The sequence below is a fragment of the Pristis pectinata genome, chromosome 4 (assembly GCF_009764475.1).
Source record: "Pristis pectinata isolate sPriPec2 chromosome 4, sPriPec2.1.pri, whole genome shotgun sequence".
Lineage (NCBI taxonomy): Eukaryota > Metazoa > Chordata > Chondrichthyes > Rhinopristiformes > Pristidae > Pristis > Pristis pectinata.
The window spans coordinates 4386666-4404324 of NC_067408.1; the positions used below are offsets into that span (position 1 = coordinate 4386666).

General features: G+C 48.9%; 1 protein-coding gene across 3 annotated transcripts in view; it reads right to left on the reverse strand.

Moving 5' to 3' along the window:
- Positions 1–16112, reverse strand: part of tnip1 (TNFAIP3 interacting protein 1) — an 81684-nt gene extending 65572 nt beyond the window's left edge. For 2 of the 3 annotated variants that reach the window (XM_052013808.1, XM_052013807.1), the window contains exon 1: positions 15976–16112. The gene's annotated coding sequence lies outside the window, so the exon portion shown is untranslated. The remainder of the gene's footprint in view (positions 1–15975) is intronic. The other variant, XM_052013806.1, reaches the window with a different exon arrangement.
- Positions 16113–17659: the final 1547 nt, after the last annotated feature.

Below are 17659 nucleotides of genomic sequence, written 5' to 3' on the forward strand. Positions count from 1 at the left end.
TACCTATTTCAAGCACTTCCTCTGGTAGCTTGCCCCACCACCCTCTACGCAAAGAAGTTGCCCCTCAGGTCCCTGTTAAATCTTTCCCCTCTCACCCAAACCTTTGCCCTCTAGTTTATGGTTCCCTTTCCCTGGGAAAAAACAGTGTGCATTCATCCCATCTATGCCCTTATAATTTTATGCACATCGATAAGGTCACCCCCTCAGACTCCTACACTCCAGGGCAAACAGTCCCAGCCGATCCAATCTCTCCTTATAACTCGAGCTCTCCAGTCCCCACACCCTTCCCTGACCCACGTGACGCGTGAACTTTTTCTGCACCCTTCCCTTGCCCAGTCCTGAACAGGTCACAAGTGACTGGACAACCCAGTTCTCCAAAGAACTAGGCCAGGACATTTGGAAGCCCCACACCTCTACATCTTCAGAATAACGCTGGCCTTCTGAGGTTGTCGACAGGGCCTCACTTCAAAGGTCCTCCCAGACACACTGCTGACAGTGCAGCACTCCCACAGCTCCACACAGTACCAGCCTCAAGTTCTTCTGCTCGTGTTTTTGCAGTATTTTGAACCTTCTGAGTCAGGGACACATTTTCCCCCCCTCTATATATTTGAGGGGTGAGATTTAATAGGAACCTGAGGGGCAACGGTTGAGAAGTGGCAGATGGAGTTCAACCCAGGTAAGTGCGAAGTGGTTCATTTTGGTAGGTCAAATATGATGGCAGAATATAGTCTTAATGGTAGGACTCTTGGCAGTGTGGAGGATCAGAGGGATCTTGGGGTCCGAGTCCATAGGACGCTCAAAGCGGCTGCACAGGTTGACTCTATGGTTGAGAAGGCATATGGTGTATTGTCCTTCATCAATCGGGGAATTGAATTTAGGAGCCGAGAGGTAATGTTGCAGCTATATAGGACCCTGGTCAGACCCCACTTGGAGTACTGTGCTCAGTTCTAGTCACCTCACTACAGGACAGATGTGGAAGCCATGGAAAGGGTGCAGAAGAGATTTACAAGGATGTTGCCTGGATTGGGGATCATGCCTTATGAAAGCAGGTTGAGGGAACTCGGCCTTTTCCTCTTGGAGCGACAGAGGATGAGGGGGGACCTGACAGAGGTGTATAAGATGATAGAGGTATTGATCGGGTAGCTAGTCAGAGGCTTTTTCCCAGGGCTGAAATGGTGGCCACAAGAGGACACAGGTTTAAGGTGCTGGGGAGTAGGTACAGAGGAGATGTCAGGGGTAAGTTTTTTTACTCAGAGAGTGGTGAGTGTGTGGAATGGGCTGCCGGCAACGGTGGTGGAGGCGGATACGATAGGGTCTCTTAAGAGACTGTTGGATAGGTACATGGAGCTTATAAAAATAGAGGGCTATGGGTAGGCCTAGTAATTTCTATGGTAGCGACATGTTCAGCACAGCTTTGTGGGCCGAAGGGCCTGTATATGCTGTAGGTTTTCTATGTTTCTAACTTTTTCAACAGAGGGTGGTCAGTATATGGAACAAGCTGCCAGAGGAAGTGGTTGAGGCAGGTACATTAACAACATTTAAAAGGTACTTGGACAGGTACACGGATAGGAAAGGTTTAGAGGGATATGGGCCAAATGGGAATAGCTAGTATGGGCATCTTGGACGGCATGGACCAGTCGGGCCAAAGGGCCTATTTCCATGATGCATAAGAGAGTTGTCCATGGAACCACAGCTGGCAAACTGTTTGGATCAAGCAACAATGTGGAGAGGTTATCACAATGACCATCAAAACCGTGCTGTCCTCAGACAGAGGAGAGGAGACAGTCTGGGATTTCTTGTGACAGGGGACAATAGGTTGGTAGGGTTACGACCACTTTCCTTGAGGGCATTAGAGCCACTGCCTCACAGCTCCTGTGACCCAGGTTCGATCCTGAACTCGGACGCTGTCTGTGTGGAGTTTGCATGTTCTCCCTGTGACCCCGTGGGTTCTTCTCACCCCCCCCCCCCCCCGGCGCTCCAGTTTCCTCCCGCATCCCAATAACGTGCAGGTGAGGGAAGGGTTAATCGGTTGCTGTAAATTGCCCCTTAAGTGTGGGAGAGTGGTAAAAGAAATCAAAGAGCAGCTGGACGGGTGTGTGCGAGGGACTAAAAGGGAAGGGAGAATGGGACTGATGGGCCAAATGGTCTCCCACAGTGTTGGTCTCCTGTCGAGGTTTCCATGGTGACGAGGGGTTTTCCTGAAGCAGAGAGAACAATTCCCCTCAAGAGTGGGTTGACATTCCAAAGTCAGAAATTTAAAACCATTCAGGTCTGGAGAATGTTTTCCCTCCCAGAGTTTGGGAACCGTCTCCGCAAGAAGCTCGCAGTTACGGCCAAGGTCACTGCTGCTCGCTCAAGGGGCTGGCACTGGATTGATGGATTGAATGGCCTCGTACGGAGCTGTCAGTTTTACTCGACTGCTTGCTCACCTTTAAACCCTGCCCTTTGAACACTGACCTGGCAGTTCTTAAAGAAACCTCGCCAAAAAAACAAGTGCGTGGGTCTCTCTCTCCCCCTCCCTCCCTCCCTGCTCCCTCCCCCCATCTGCCCCTCTCCCTCCTGGAAACGATGAACCTGAAGCATGTGCTAAATTTGCTTGGGGCCTTCCTGGAGACGGGCGCGTCCTGAGCCCTCAGCCACATGCAGCGAGTTCACATCCAACAAAAACAACTCAGCATCGAGGGTTTGAAAGAAATCCCCTCTCGACAGGGACTCTGGAAATCACACACAAACTGTGGGAGAGCGGGATCAGAGCCAATCCTCACAGTTGCAGCTGTGAAGGGCATGGGCACGGATAAACTCCTGGACTAATAACCCCGAGTCCTGGACTAATTGCAGAGACTCCGGTTCAAATCTCACCACAGCACACGAGGAGTTCAAGTTCAGATTCAGAATCTGGACCTCGACATCAACGACGGCGACCACAAAGCCCAGCCAGGTCGTTGCAAAGTTCTCCAATTCTCCTCTTGAGCTGGTCTACAGAAGACTCCAAGCCCACCCCATTGGTTGACTTGTTAAATTGCTCAACAGAGTGTCATCACCTCATCAAAGGGGCAATTAGGAGAGGAACAATCAACACTGGGCCTTTCCAGCAACATGTAAGGACCTCGAGACCACTCGAGGAAACAGGCCATTCGGCCCAACTGGTCCATGCTGACCAACATTCCCATCCAAGCTCATCTCATTCGCCTGCGTATGGCCCATATCCCTCTAAACCGTTCCTGTCCACATCTTTTAAAAGCTGTCCTTCACAGCTGATGCTGTGGTTTGTCCTATTCTCCACTTTACCCCCCTCCAACTCCTCTCAGTGGGCTCCCGCCTCCCCAGAAAAAAAATCTACCCATCTCAATCTCAACTGGACGGAGGAACTGAGGTCCCTTGGGGGGAGGGAGAGAGGGAATTTCTGAATGGTTGAGAAGGATGGGGGGGGGTGAAAGAGGGGAAATGAACAGGAATGCGGAGGTTCAGGCATCAGTACAGGTGATGGGAAAGGCAGAAGTTTCTAGAAATGTTTTATACTCTTCAACCGGGTCCATATCAGCCTTACTACAGCCCTTGTAGAGGCTGCCTTTCCCCGGAGACACCAGCGCAGAGTGAAGCAGGTACAGGGTTGTGTTCCCCTAAAGCAAGGACACACACACACACACACGATACACACAAGATTATGCAGGGAGTTGGCAGATTAGGGGAACAATACCTTCGAAAGGCAGGCTGAGAAACAGAGGAGTTGGTATTGATTTGTCACATGTACCAAGATACAGTGAAAAGCTTCTGTTTGAGTGCCATCCAGGCAGATCATGCTGTACACAAGTACATCGTGGTAGTAAAAAGCAAACAGAGTGTGTTACAGTTACAGAGAGAGTGCAGTGCAGGTAGACATATACAGTGCGAGGGCCACGTCGAGGTAAATTGGGAGATCCGGAGCGAGAAAGAATAATCAGGAGGAGAATCTTTTTATCGTTTTATGCAGAGAGGAATATGCTTCCTCTCCCATAAGGGGCAGAGCAAGGAGATTCAAGATTCAACAGGAACTTTCAAAGGGGAACTGGATAAACGACCACAGGGACGAGATGTGCAGGGGCACGGGGAGCAGAACCAATTGTGTATCTCGCAAAAGAGCCAGCACAGGCAGGATGAACAGCCTCCTCGATCCAGGAGCAGTGATCATGAATAGAACATGGAACAGTACAGCTCAGGAACAGGCCCTTCAGCCCACAATGTCTGTGCTGAACAGGACACCGAATTGAACTAAATCTCTTGATCCACATCCCTCCATATTCATGTACCTATCTAATACCTTCTTAAATGCTGCCACCACCACCACCCTGGCAGCCCGTACCAGGCACCCACCACTCCCTGTGTAAAAACCTTCCCCTTCTCACCTCAAATGCATGCCCTTCAGTATTTGGCTAGAATCCTTCAAAATGTGGCACAGGAGCAACACACGAGATGCTGGAGGAGCTCAGGCAGCATCTGTGGAGTTGATGTTTCAGCTCGAGACCTTTCACCTGGGCTTCACCTAGTCCAGGTCAAAGATCTCAACCTGAAATGCTGACTGTCCATTTCCCTCCACAGATGCTGCCTGACCCGCTGAGTTCCTCCAGCATCTCGTGTGTTGCTCCAGATTCTGTCTGCAGTCTCTGGTGTCTCCATTCAGACACAGGAGAAACAGAGGACTGCAGATGCTGGAATCTGGCTGAAAAACACGACGATGCTGGAGGGACTCAGCAGGCCAGGCAGCATCCGTGGAGAAAAGCAGGCGGTCAACGTTTCAGGTCAGGACCCTTCTTCAGGACTGAAGATAGGAAAAGGGGGAAGCCCGATATATAGGAGGGAAAAGCAGAGCAGTGATAGGTGGACAGAAGAGGGGAGGCGGGGTGGGCACAGGGTGGTGATAGGTAGATGCAGGTAAGAGATAGTGATGGGCAGGTGTGGGGGAGGAGGGGAGAGCAGATCCACCGGGTGATGGGTCAAAGTTAAGGAGAGAAAGTAAAACAAAAGGTAGGAAAAAAAAGAGGCTAGGAAAGAGAAGCAATGATGGGGGGAGGGGTTTGTGGGGAAGGGGTGCGGGGGTTACTTAAAGTGGGAGAATTCAATGCTCCTGCCGTTAGGCTGCAAGGTTCCAAGACAGAAAATGAGGTGCTGTTCCTCCAGTTTGCGCTTGGAATTCTCCTGGCAGTGGAGGAGGCCGAGGACTGACATATCAGCATCATGTTTTTCATCCATTCAGACACGGTTTGACCATCTTCTACAAAGCCCGACACAAGCTCAAGGAACAGTCTCATCATCCAGCTGCCACATCGCAGCCTTCCAGACTATAAAATCGGGTTCAACAACTGGAGATAACCAGACTGTCCTGTTTGTGGCAGAACTGGCCAGCAGCCAGCGACATCAACTGCATTCTTGCCTCTCAGATGCTGCCCAACCTGTGATCCTTTTGGGGACTTTCTCCACTCTCTCCCTCTTCCTACCCTCACTCAGACAGACAGCTCCAGTGTGTCATCTGATATCTGCCCACCACAGACATTCCTTTTTCCCTCTCCAATCCCTGATAACTTAAAAGTTTCAACTTGCATCTGACAAAAAGAAAATCAACCCAAAACATTTAGTGTTCCTCTCCCCCTAGGCACTGCCTGACTAGCTGGGTGTTTCCAGCACTTCTCATTTTTATTTAAGGCAAGTGATGCTTTGGTCTCTACAACAAGGGGTTAGAGTCCAAGAGCAACGAGATCTTGCCGAAATTGCAAAGGGCTTTGGGGAACTTCATTTGCAGTCCTCGTCTCCAAGGAGACTCTGGAGAAGATTAGCCAATAGTACACGGATGTTGGAACAGGAAGTAATTCTACTGACACGCCAAAAACTTTAGTTAGGCCACATCTAGAGTATTGTATTCAGAAAGACGAAAAATAGCATAACATACGCTGGATAATGGGTCAGTCGTTTAGTATGAGCAAAAGGGAAAAAAATTGGTATTTGTTTATTATTATCACTTGTACCGAGGTACAGTGAAAAACGTGTCTTGCATACCGTTCATGCAGATCAATTCATTACAACAGTGTATTGAGGTAGCACAGGGTAAAACAATAATAGAATGCAGAATAAAGTGTTACAGTTACAGAGAAAGTGCAGTGCAGGCAGACAATAAGGTGCAAGGTCATAACGAGGTAGATTGTGAGGTCAAGAGTCCATCTCATCGTACTAGGGAACCATTCAATAGTCTTATAACAGTGGGGTAACAATTATTTTACTTAGTGCTGTGAATGCTTGGAACCCTCTGAACTATGAAAGGGGTGCAGAAGAGGTTCACCAGGATGCTGTCTGGATTAGAGAGTCGTAGCTACAAGGAGAGGTTGGACAAATATGGGATGTTTTCCCTGGAGGGTCGGAGGCTGAGGGGAGACGCTTCCAGGGGAGGTGGTGGAAACAAGTTACGAAAGCAGTGTTTAAGATGCATTTAGACAGACACATGAACAGGTAGGGAATGGAAGGAGATGGACCACATGCAGGCAGATAGGACTTGTTTAAATTGCAATCATGGTCGGCACAGACATGGTGGATCGAAGGGCCTGTTCCTGTGTTGTATTGTTCTGTGTGGCTGATTACTGAGAGTATATTTGAGACGGACATGGACCTGCGTACACTGAGGAAATCACGGAGACTTGGGGATGACAGAGAGAGAGAGAGAGAGAGAGAGAGAGAGAGAACACACGAGAGAGAGAGAGAGAGAGAGAGAGAGAGAACACACGAGAGAGAGAGAGAGAGAGAGAGAACACACGAGAGAGAGAGAGAGAGAACACACGAGAGAGAGAGAGAGAGAGAACACACGAGAGAGAGAGAGAGAGAGAGAGAACACACGAGAGAGAGAGAGAGAACACACGAGAGAGAGAGAGAGAGAGAGAACACACGAGAGAGAGAGAGAGAGAGAACACACGAGAGAGAGAGAGAGAGAACACACGAGAGAGAGAGAGAGAGAGAGAGAACACACGAGAGAGAGAGAGAGAGAACACACGAGAGAGAGAGAGAGAGAGAACACACGAGAGAGAGAGAGAGAGAGAGAGAACACACGAGAGAGAGAGAGAGAACACACGAGAGAGAGAGAGAGAGAGAGAACACACGAGAGAGAGAGAGAGAGAGAACACACGAGAGAGAGAGAGAGAGAGAACACACGAGAGAGAGAGAGAGAGAGAACACACGAGAGAGAGAGAGAGAGAGAACACACGAGAGAGAGAGAGAGAACACACGAGAGAGAGAGAGAGAGAACACACGAGAGAGAGAGAGAGAGAACACACGAGAGAGAGAGAGAGAGAGAACACACGAGAGAGAGAGAGAGAACACACGAGAGAGAGAGAGAGAGAACACACGAGAGAGAGAGAGAGAGAGAACACACGAGAGAGAGAGAGAGAGAGAACACACGAGAGAGAGAGAGAGAGAGAACACACGAGAGAGAGAGAGAGAGAGAACACACGAGAGAGAGAGAGAGAGAGAACACACGAGAGAGAGAGAGAGAACACACGAGAGAGAGAGAGAGAGAGAACACACGAGAGAGAGAGAGAGAGAGAGAACACACGAGAGAGAGAGAGAGAGAGAACACACGAGAGAGAGAGAGAGAGAGAACACACGAGAGAGAGAGAGAGAGAGAGAACACACGAGAGAGAGAGAGAGAGAGAGAACACACGAGAGAGAGAGAACACACGAGAGAGAGAGAACACACGAGAGAGAGAGAGAGAAAACACACGAGAGAGAGAGAGAGAGAACACACGAGAGAGAGAGAGAGAGAGAGAACACACGAGAGAGAGAGAGAGAGAACACACGAGAGAGAGAGAGAGAGAGAGAACACACGAGAGAGAGAGAGAGAGAGAGAACACACGAGAGAGAGAGAGAGAGAGAGAACACACGAGAGAGAGAGAGAGAGAGAGAACACACGAGAGAGAGAGAGAGAGAGAACACACGAGAGAGAGAGAGAGAGAGAACACACGAGAGAGAGAGAGAGAGAGAACACACGAGAGAGAGAGAGAGAACACACGAGAGAGAGAGAGAGAGAACACACGAGAGAGAGAGAGAGAGAACACACGAGAGAGAGAGAGAGAACACACGAGAGAGAGAGAGAGAACACACGAGAGAGAGAGAGAGAACACACGAGAGAGAGAGAGAGAACACACGAGAGAGAGAGAGAGAACACACGAGAGAGAGAGAGAGAACACACGAGAGAGAGAGAGAACACACGAGAGAGAGAGAGAACACACGAGAGAGAGAGAGAGAACACACGAGAGAGAGAGAGAACACACGAGAGAGAGAGAGAACACACGAGAGAGAGAGAGAGAACACACGAGAGAGAGAGAGAGAACACACGAGAGAGAGAGAGAGAACACACGAGAGAGAGAGAGAGAACACACGAGAGAGAGAGAGAGAACACACGAGAGAGAGAGAGAGAGAGAACACACGAGAGAGAGAGAGAGAACACACGAGAGAGAGAGAGAGAACACACGAGAGAGAGAGAGAGAGAACACACGAGAGAGAGAGAGAGAACACACGAGAGAGAGAGAGAGAGAACACACGAGAGAGAGAGAGAGAGAGAGAACACACGAGAGAGAGAGAGAGAGAACACACGAGAGAGAGAGAGAGAGAACACACGAGAGAGAGAGAGAGAGAGAACACACGAGAGAGAGAGAGAGAGAACACACGAGAGAGAGAGAGAGAGAACACACGAGAGAGAGAGAGAGAGAACACACGAGAGAGAGAGAGAGAGAGAACACACGAGAGAGAGAGAGAGAGAACACACGAGAGAGAGAGAGAGAGAGAGAACACACGAGAGAGAGAGAGAGAGAGAACACACGAGAGAGAGAGAGAGAACACACGAGAGAGAGAGAGAGAACACACGAGAGAGAGAGAGAGAGAACACACGAGAGAGAGAGAGAGAACACACGAGAGAGAGAGAGAGAGAGAGAACACACGAGAGAGAGAGAGAGAGAGAGAACACACGAGAGAGAGAGAGAGAGAGAGAACACACGAGAGAGAGAGAGAGAGAAAACACACGAGAGAGAGAGAGAGAAAACACACGAGAGAGAGAGAGAAAACACACGAGAGAGAGAGAGAGAGAAAACACACGAGAGAGAGAAAACACACGAGAGAGAGAGAAAACACACGAGAGAGAGAGAGAAAACACACGAGAGAGAGAGAGAGAGAAAACACACGAGAGAGAGAGAGAGAGAGAAAACACACGAGAGAGAGAGAGAGAGAGAGAGAGAAAACACACGAGAGAGAGAGAGAGAGAAAACACACGAGAGAGAGAGAGAGAGAACACACGAGAGAGAGAGAACACACGAGAGAGAGAGAGAGAGAACACACGAGAGAGAGAGAGAGAGAACACACGAGAGAGAGAGAGAGAGAACACACGAGAGAGAGAGAGAGAGAGAGAACACACGAGAGAGAGAGAGAGAGAGAACACACGAGAGAGAGAGAGAGAGAGAACACACGAGAGAGAGAGAGAGAGAGAACACACGAGAGAGAGAGAGAGAGAGAACACACGAGAGAGAGAGAGAGAGAACACACGAGAGAGAGAGAGAGAACACACGAGAGAGAGAGAGAGAACACACGAGAGAGAGAGAGAGAACACACGAGAGAGAGAGAGAGAACACACGAGAGAGAGAGAGAGAGAGAGAGAGAGAACACACGAGAGAGAGAGAGAGAGAGAGAGAGAGAGAGAGAGAGAGAGAACACACGAGAGAGAGAGAGAGAGAGAGAGAGAGAGAGAGAACACACGAGAGAGAGAGAGAGAGAGAGAGAACACACGAGAGAGAGAGAGAGAGAGAGAGAGAGAGAGAGAGAGAGAACACACGAGATCCTTCTGGATACCAGACGAAGCTGCCAGAACCTTGCCCTGCCTGGAACACCCCCACTGAAGGATCATTGTCAACCCCAGGAGATACCAGAACAGTGACCCTCGGTGAACTCAGCAGGTCAAGGGAGAAGACAGTGCAGAAGCTCAGTTAACTGTTTATGGCCACTGCCAAGGTGTTCTATTAAGACAGATGGACCAAATGGTCTCTCGTGTTGTATTGTTCCATTACGCAATCCACAAATTCCAGATCAGAAGGTTAAGAGGCAAAGTCTACTCAAAGCCTTAATTAAAGGATTGGAAGAGGATTGCTTCATTCAACACAGGGATCTATCTGTGCCAGAAAGAGATTGGCAACTGATTTCACATCCATGTCCTTTTCCTGGACAGTCTCTCTTCTCCCCTCTCCCACCGGGCAGAAGATACAAAAGCCTGAAAGCACGTACCACCGGGCTCAAGGACAGCTTCTATCCCACTGTTTTCAGACTATTTGAACGGTACCCTAGTACGATAAGATGGACTCTTGACCTCACAATCTACCTTGTCGTGGTCCTTGCACCTTATTGTCTGCCTGCACTGCACTCTCTCTGTAACTGTGACACTTTATTCTGCATTCTGTTATTCCCTTGTACTACCTCAATGCAATATTGTAATGAAATTATCTGTATGGATGGCATGCAAAACAGGTTTTCCACTGTACCTCTGTACATGTGGCAATAATAAGCCAATTTAATTTACTTTCCAACAACCCCAATAAACTTTCATTTGGTAATTGATTTATTATTGTCACGTTACTGAAATACAGTTAAAAGCCTTCTTACGTGTGCCATCCAGACAGATCATTCTATACATCCGTGCAATGAGTAGTAAAAAGGAAAAAAGAATGCAGAATAAAGTGTTACAGTTACAGAGAAAGTGCAGTGCAGGCAGACAATAAGGTGCAAGGTCATAACAAGGCATATTGGGAGACCTTTTAGCCTATGAGAGGTCTGTTCAAGGGTCTGATAACAGTGGGATAGAAGCTGTTGATTTAATGGAGAGGGTGAAGGGGCTGGGCAGTGGGGAAGAGAGCAAGGGAGAGAAAAAAAACCACAGGGCAAAGGTAACATTCCTCAATGAGGAAAATTAAGAACAAAGTGACCCCATCTTAAAGTTAGAATTCAGCACTCCACTGACAAATGGCAGCAGGGATCCTCTGCTTGAGTAGACAGCTGTCAGTTGAAATATTTAAGCCCAAAGTCACTGGACTTTTGTGAGGATACCAGAGTTCATTCATGAGATAATTTGAACTAAAGATCACCCACGAGTAGGGGAGCAGTCTCAAGGGACCAAACGGTTTCACTGTTGTGTTTCTAGGTCAGTGCTAACAATACCTTGGAGTATTGGGGTTTTAACAGCGGAAGGGAACTGTAGTCATTAGAATCTCTCTGAAAAGCCCTTCGTTCCACCAGTTTATCTGCGGGACAAGGGCAGAAATCTTGACTCAGTGTACTGTGACAGTGCATGTGATCTTGTCATCAAAATAAACCTCGGGAACTGCCACATCCACGACTACATCAACTTCAGAGGGTGAAGCAGCTCTCATCAGTGCTTCAAATTAACACAGAAAACTCAGCAAACACCATTAACAAATACAGCCACGCAGTGTTCATTAGGATCGGTGCCCAAGGGCTCAGTCAAGGACAGAAGCATCTTCTAAAAATCTTACAGAAACTTACAAACAAGGCCATTCAAGAAAATAGGCAAAGGAAATAGACCACTGAACCCCTTTGAGCCTACACTGACTTTCAATATGATCACGGCCAATTGTTGCTGGCTTCGACTCTTCCTCTGAGCCAATCCCCGCACAAGCCTCAATCATTCAAATATTTATCCATCTCCACCTAATTCCATCTCTAACAATCTGGCCCCCACCACCCTTGGGGGGGGGGGGGGGGGTGGTTAGAGAATTCTAGAGATTCACCGCCCTTGGAGAGATTCCTACACACCTCATTCAGACTACCACAGAGTTATTAATCTCTTCCTCAGCTATCGGTCTCCACTCTTGCATATTACAGTATTTGCTGAGTTTTCTGTGTTAATTTGAAGCACTGATGAGAGCTGCTTCACCCTCTGAAGTTGATGTAGTTGTTGTGGATGTGGCAGTTCCCGAGGTTTATTTTGATGACAAGATCACATGCCCTGTCACAGTATACTGAGTCAAGATTTCTGCCCTCGTCCCGCAGATAAACCTGTGGAACGAAGAGAGATTCTAATGACTACAGTCATTAGAAGGCTTGTCCAAGTCATTTTTAAAATGTACCATGGTTTCTGCCTCCACTACCCTTGCAGGTACCAAGTTTCAGACCGCCACAGTAGCACTGTGGTTAAGTCACTGGGCCAGCAGCTAGGGTATTGGACTACAGACACATAATTACGTGTTTGAATCCCGCCACACCAATTGGAGAATTTAAATTCAGATAAATATACAACACATTCCTCCCCCCCACCCCCACCCCCCCCGATTCCATATTGGCCATTACACTTACGAGGCCATTTTGGCCCATCAAGTCTGCTAGCTCACAGAGCAATCCCAATCCCCCACTCATTTTCCCCCATAACCCATTCTCCCCATATTCCCATTGTCCCCCCCAGTTTCTACCCCTCTCCCACACACCAGGGGCAAATTTAGCAGCCAATTAATGCACTGACCCATATGTATTGGTATTGTTCTGTCAATGAAAAACTTGTTTTGCATACCGATCATACAGGTCAATTCATTAGACAGTGCACTTACATTGAGACAGTACAGGGTAAAAACAATAACAGAATACAGAGTAAAGTGTCACAGCTGAGAGGAAGTGCAGTGCAGGTAGACAATAAGGTGCAAGGTCACAACAAGGTAGATTGTGACGTCTTTGGGGTGTGGGAGGAAACCAGAGCACCCGGGGGAAACCCACAGTCACAGGTAGAACATGCAAACTCCACACAGACAGCACTGGAGACCAGGATCGAACCCGGGTCTCTGGAGCTGTGAGGCAGCAGCTCGACTTGACACGTGATTGGCCTAGCCTTTATTCAGTTCCTGCACGATCTTCCTTAGGAGGAGGAAAGTGCGAGGGTTTCGGGGGAGGCAGTGGGGTCCAGAGCTTGTGGCAGATGAAAGAAAAGTTATCAACACTGAAGATATCAACGTCAGCCAGGAGCAAGGACGAAGGAATGCAACAATCTACGAGGGGGAGAAGGGCGATGGGGATTGTCGAGGCCGGCAGGGGAGAGACCACACATGGGACGTGAATGAGAATTTACAATAAAAATACCAGACCTAAATCCAATAAAAGTATCTCAAAGTTCTCTCAGTCCTGCAGCCAACTTCCACTGACCTACCCAGCTAACACAGTGGTTCACCAGGTCGAGCCACTGTCTCACAACTCCAGAGACCCGGGTTTGATCCTGACCTCGGGTGCTGTCTGTGTGGAGTTTGCATGTTCTCCCTGTGACCCCGTGGGTTTCCCCTGGGTGCTCCGATTTCCTCCCACACCCCAAAAGCACCCCAGTAGGTTCATTGACCGCTGCAAGTTACTGCTTGATATAGCTGGGTGGCATTGGTGGGGGATTGGGAAGGGAAGGGGGTAAGGAATTGGAACAGAACAGTACAGCACAGGAACAGGTAACATCACTTAATTAAAGATCCCTTCTGCCTGCACATTGTCCAGTCTCTGCATATTCATGAGCCTATGAGCCTCTTAAACACCTCTATCGTATCTGCCTCCACCACCCCTGGCAGCACATTCCAGGCACCCACCACACTCTGTGTAAAAAAACTTGCCCCGCAGATCTACTTAGAACTACCCCCTCTCACCTTAAATGCATGCCCTCTGGTATTAGACATTTCAACCCTGGGAAAAAGATACCAGCTGTCTACTCTATCTATGCCCCTCATAATCTTATAAACCTCTGTCAGATCTCCCCTCAGCCTCTGCGGCTCCAGAGAAAACAACCCAAGTTTATCCAGCCTCTCCTTATAGCTCATGCCCTCTAATCCAGGCAGCATCCTGGTGAACCTCTTCTGCACCCTCTCCAAAGCCTCCACATCCTTCCTGTAATGGGGCGACCAGAATTGAATGCAATACTCTAGATGCGGCCTAACCAGAGCTTTATAAAGCTGCAACACAACTTCCTGACCCTTGGACTCAGTGCCTTGACCAATAAAGACATGCATGTCATACATCTTCCTTACCACCCTATCGACGTGCAGCCACTTTCAGGGTGCTATGGACTTGAACCCCAAAGATCCCTCCATACATCAGCGCTGTTGAGAGTCTTGTCATTAACTGTGTATTTTGATGGGTTTGTGAATCAGAAAAAGTCAAGTGGAAATAAGACACTGGAATGGGATTGCTCTGGGAGCTGGTGTAGATGGGATGGGTCTAACGACCTCCTTCTACGTCACAATACAAAATATGACATCTGAAATCACAATGTTCGCTCCTTGAAATCAACAAATCTTGTCCCGGTTCACAAATCCCAGCAGGACATCAGCCCCTCCCTATCTCTGAACTTCAGGGGTATTTGTGCTCACCCAAACCTTGCCTGTCACCACACTCCATCTGTCTACACCCCCTTCACTTGCTATAATTCCTGCCTCAGCCTCTCTCTTCCCTCCCTGTACGATGTCGTCCAAACCAACTTCCTCGACCAACCCTCCCGTGAAGCTGCTCAGGATGGTCTACCACATCAGAGGTGCTCGATCAGAGTCAGCGAGCACTTCGACTCACCCGTGAAGGCAATGAAACCAGAGGCGGGAGGTGTTGGTTAGTGACAGGTGCTGCCTCCTGCTTTTGAATGGTTAGCCAGGGTTTGAGCATGCTGGGGTGCAAGTTAAGGACTCTCCAACAACTCCTCCCAAATCCACAACAGGTTTAAGGTGAGAGGGGAAAGGTTTAAAAGGGATCAGAGGGGTAACTTTTTCCATACACAGGGTGGTGGGGAAATAGAACGAGCTGCCAGAGGAAGTGGTAGAGGCGGGTACAGTTACAACACGCAAAAGACATTTATACAGGTACGTGGACAGGAAAGGTTTAGAGGGATACGGGCCAAGTGCAGGCAAATGAGACTAGCTCAGGTAGGCACCTAGGTCAGCATGGATGAGTTGGGCCAAAGGGCCTCATTCCGTACTGTACAACTCCATACACATCCTGGAACTCCCTCCCCAACAGCTCCTTCACCAGGACGGTTGAAGTTTAAAGCATCTACAGACTTTCCCAGTTCCAGGCATTTCAAGATACAAAATCCAGGCAGCCTCCCCCAGATGTTGGGCCTGAGAACTGCTCGTCATTGAATCTTTTGACCTAGCTCCCACCAGCCTCTCACAGCTGAGCCAGAAAGATCCCAACCACCACTACGTTGAAGGGTAACAAGGGGAGTTCTCCCCTGGCCAATATTTACCCCTCAACCAAGACCATCACAGATCACCAATGTGGGATCACACTGTGCACCAGTTGTGTTCCACTACATTGCAACAAAAGAGGAAGAGACACTTGGGGGGGGGTGGTGGCGTTTGGTTTTAGAGATGCAAATACACTCATAACATTTGCCCACCCCCACCTCTCCTCCAGCCCCCCAAAGACACCAAAACCTGCCCCTGGGACCAAGCACCAAAGCAAGATACCCTAGAGACAACAATCAAAGAGGAAAGCAAAATGTGTTGAAGTCACCAAACTGGCTGCCTATTCCTGATGGAAGCTCACGCAACTGAGACGTTAACCCTTCGATTCCCCACAGCCTTTTTGATCCTGTTGACCGCGTCTCTCCAGATCTGGTCCCACTCTCCCTGGTCTTTGGTCTTGTTTGAGACCCCGAGGAGAGGTGTGAGAGGGGTATGGGACCTTCTCAACCCCATGGGATTCCTCTCACCTCCTCTCCTCCCCCCTTCCCCATCAGCCGTGTTCCCTAGATCCAATCCAAGGTCCAAGGGGGAATGGTGGCGGGGAGCAGGAGTGAGCAAGACATTCGGGCCGTCTAAGCCGGTGCACACACATTGCACAGTCAAGGGCAACCAGAGGAGGCACAAAGGCCAAGCCTGGCACTTTGCATTGACCCAAGGCACCCTCACCCACCGCCTCTCCCCCCCCCAAGCCGACCCAAGCGTCCAACAATACCTGGCTGCTTCCGATGCTCCGGCTCCCTGGCGATGCGGACCGAGTAGGGCCAGTCCTCCGGGAGCCCGGCGCCTGCGCACTAGCGCCCGGGGAATCCCCCCACCTTGGCAGATTTCCTCGTCGACGTCAGCGGCGGGGCGGAGGGCCTGATTGACAGGCCGAGCCGACCAATGGCGGGGGCGCAAAGTCCTCTTGCGGCTCCCAGACAGGCGGGGGGGGGGGGGGGGGCGGGTTCTCCGCATTTAAAAGTCAGTTTCCGGGGTTTGTTTGGGTTTTTTTGTTTAAAGCCAAAATACTTAAGTTTTGGTGAGGAATAAAAGCAGAAAGCACGGTTTGCAAAATAATCTGTACTTTTTTTTCTTTAAAAAGACAACTGCATGATAAAATTAAAAGTTGCCCCTCAATATTCTCTTCAAAGCCCCTCCCCCACTCAATGCATTTTATAATTTACAAGGTAATTTCAAAAAAAACCTCTTGCAAATAATTGCAAACTACTTTTTCCAGTCCATTCCAGTGTGGGAAGCCAAAACTGACTTCAGTTGAAAAGCTATGATGTAATCACTTGCAGAAATAAAATCTCTCTTCAATGCTTTGTCACTGATTGCAAAGAATTTCCTCTCATTGAGGTAAATCACCCCCCCCACCTTCCCCCTCCGCTTTTAGTTTTGCGCAACGTTGGCCGGCAAAGAGTTTGAAAAATAGTCCCAGATATCTTTCTCACAACTTCCTGAAGACTTGCACAGTCTCTGCAGAAACATTTCCAAACAACGAGGACAGAGGAAACTATTTCATAACTCGTTGAATTACTTATGTTCTTTTTCTGTCCTGTTCCCCAAGGAGAAACACCTGCAGTTATTGGTGCTGAGCATTTCTCTGTGTGCCTGCATTTCTGTAGCGCCTTCTGGGATGTCCCAGCGATTGGAAAGAAAGAGGGAAGATAGCCAGTATCAAAAGGTGGGGGGGGGGGGGGAAGGGGTAGAGCAAGAGCTGGCAGGTGATAGGTGGATCCAGGTGGGGTGGTGGAGGGTGTTTTCCAGTCCAGATAAAGGATCTCGACCCAAAACGTTGACTGTCCATTTCCGTCCACAGATGCTGCCCGACCAGCGGAGCTCCTCCAGCGTTTTGTGTGTTGCTTCAGATTTCCAGCATCCGCAGTCTCTTGTGTCTATATTATACTTTAAAAGTACTGTTTGAAGTTATGTTATTGGAAACAGTGTGCCCAATCTGCACCAGTGAGATCCCAAATAATCTGTGTTGATGATATGAATTGGGGAGCGGCATCAGGAATAAAGAAAGAGAGGTGAATATTTAAAAAGAAACAGAGGGGCAAAGGCAGAGGGCATGAAACTGCAGGCAGGATTAAGGAAAATCCCAAAGCAATATTCTAAGTATATTTACGGCAAGAGGGTAACCAGGGAAAGAGCAGTGGCTCATGGTTGACACTTCTCACTGCCTTGGAAAAGCAGCCAACATAATCAAAGACCCCAACCCACCCCGGACATTCTCTCTTCTCCCCCCTCCCATCGGGCAGAAGATACAAAAGTCTGAAAGCGAGTACTACCAGGCTCAAGGACAGCTTCCATCCCGCTGTTATAAGACGATTGAACGGTCCCCTAAGATGGACCCTTGACCGCACAAACTACCTCCTTATGACCTTGCACCTTATTGTCTGCCTGCAGAAGGA